The following is a 2,394-nucleotide window of genomic DNA, read 5'->3' as shown; positions in this document are numbered from 1 at the left end:
TTGTTTTGTGGTTTATTATTCACGGAACAACTCATATCCAAATTAAATGCATGCAATCTGTTGTGAGAGCCATCCACATCGTATCCATGAGAATATCATGCTGCTATTAATCCTTGTGGATTCTAAATAATTTGACAGTGTGTTTGGTCTAATACCCATACCGAGATCAAAAATTTAAGTCACTCCCGACTTTCTCTAAATTTATCACATGTTTTCTGCAAATATCCTTGAGATGTCAGGACTACTTTCATTCCAGTTGTGCCATACCGCCATGAACGAGCTGATCTACTTTTTAGTGATGTCAAGAGGATACTAAAACCTAAGATCAATCCAAACAGGCCATTGGTGAAGTGTCATAAGCCCTTACAACTTCTTCATTGTCTTTGATAGGTTCCAATGCAACAGTAATTTCAGAAGGAATCTTAGTTTTGAAAAATCCAACCATTCAAATGAAACATGTGTAAGTGTTTATAGGCATGATGCTAGGCCCAATGGGACATTATACCAATTTGTCGATAGTCACTTACAAAATTTAGGTAGAGGTCTGTGTTATGGAATAACTGTGTAATTATTAAATTTTCACCTACATATACCTTTGATTTCAAATAGTCAAGGTCCTTTTGATAATCTTCGTCAGTGCCATCCATGTCATTATTTATCATATCAGGATGGGCCTCTGGATAGCCAACAACTGTAATCCCAAAAAAGACACCATACTTCGATCTAATGTACTTAACCAGATCGAGAGCACATGCGAATCCACCCTCAACTTGGACAAACTTGTCTTATCCATGTGGAGTATTTGCACGAAGAGACAACACATTTTGAATACCATTTCCTTTAATTGTAGTCAAATCATGGTAAATTTTCTCCACTCACATGTTTGTGCAAGTTAAATTCATCATAGTCTCTACACAAATCATGTTCTACATCTTGTTAGATATGTCCAGTGTGACATCTGTAGTGGATCCTCAAGCACCCCATGTGATGTCACAAAATGAAGGTTGATATTCTACCATTTGGCCCAAGGATCAAATGGACGTTTCCACATATTGTAGCTGATGCAAGCATATGCACAACATTCAATCTTCCCTTTGTTTATCTCTCATTGATGTGGAATACCCAGGTAATGAAACCCATCTGAGAATTGATGTAACACAGGAACATAAATTGTACAAGATCAATGCACCAAGATTTTAATGATTAACATATCTACACATTCCTTGACTCCAGTGCAAGAACGTGAGTGTAGTCCAGAAATTCTTCAAAGTGCAGGAAGCCCACTGTAACTCGTGCAGGAATCCCAATTGGTACAAGAATCTGTTGCATGGTACCAAAATCTACTGCTTTGTCCAAGAGGGTAAATGCAGTACCAAAGGCTATATAAAGCATGATCAAAGTAGTTTTAAACCTAAAACATACAAACATTTATTAATAATGTTTTAATTCCATTAAAACAAGGGAAGTAACAAATACTTGTGACAATAATCATTTAACCAAACAACAACATGAGAGATTTCGATTAAAAGTAAGAAAAAACAGAGGCCCAACACGAGTCCCAAATACAAATCCACATACATCAAGGGGAACCACATTTAGACGTATTTCATCAATAAAATCAACACTCATAGAAAATCTCATTTAACATTTTTATTTTTTTATCTTCAGCTATGCATTCTTATTTACCATCCTAATGGATATGGGTTTGGATGATCACTAAATTTGAGCCCCAACTTCTTGACTAGCTCTGCTGCAATGAGATTCACATGCGATCCTGAGTAAAACAGAGCATCAAATTTTGTCTTCTTGACTTGTATCTTTATATAAAATATTTTATTCATTTCGTCCTCTTGTTGTTGTTGAAGGCTGCTTAGATTCACCTCGTTCTACACTAACGTACATACAATCTTCTCATCCACTTGTAATTTTATTTCAACTTAGTTGCTTGAATCTATGGCCATGAGATTCTTCTTCTTATTTTCTTTCTTGTTGTTATTCAAGTTTAACTCTTGGTGCAACTTCCAACATTTTTCCTCTATATGGCCATAGATATTGTAATGATTGCAGTGGTTGCTAGGATCTTTACACTCGTCTGTTGTGGTTGTCGTATTTTTATATTATCCCCCTTTTTTCTTCTTCCTCCCTCCTTATAAACCTTTTGTTGCTCATTTTTCTCTGATCCACTTGATTGTGCTTGTTATAGGCCATTTTTTTCCCATATGGTCAATACGCTTGCAAACCATATCAATCATCATCCATGAACATGTTGTCATCATCCCTAACAAATCCCTAAGCATGATCTTTCGAAATAATTGAGTTTCTGGGTCTAACTTATTTAAACCATTTCTTTTAAAGCCGAGTGCACCTTGCCCCTTTAGAGACATGTGTTCAACA

At 36.0% G+C, this 2,394-nt stretch overlaps 1 pseudogene; it reads right to left on the bottom strand.

Moving 5' to 3' along the window:
- Positions 1–325: 325 nt before the first annotated feature.
- Positions 326–1,019, bottom strand: LOC149258345 (methylenetetrahydrofolate reductase (NADH) 1 pseudogene; annotated as a pseudogene).
- Between the last annotated feature and the right edge of the window lie 1,375 nt (positions 1,020–2,394).

Source organism: Pinus tabuliformis, chromosome 6, assembly GCF_031772625.1.
Source record: "Pinus tabuliformis cultivar Carrire ecotype Pingquan chromosome 6, CPIR1, whole genome shotgun sequence".
Classification (NCBI taxonomy): domain Eukaryota; kingdom Viridiplantae; phylum Streptophyta; class Pinopsida; order Pinales; family Pinaceae; genus Pinus; species Pinus tabuliformis.
Note: the sequence above shows the minus strand (reverse complement) of the source record. Positions and strands in the feature narration are given on the sequence as shown.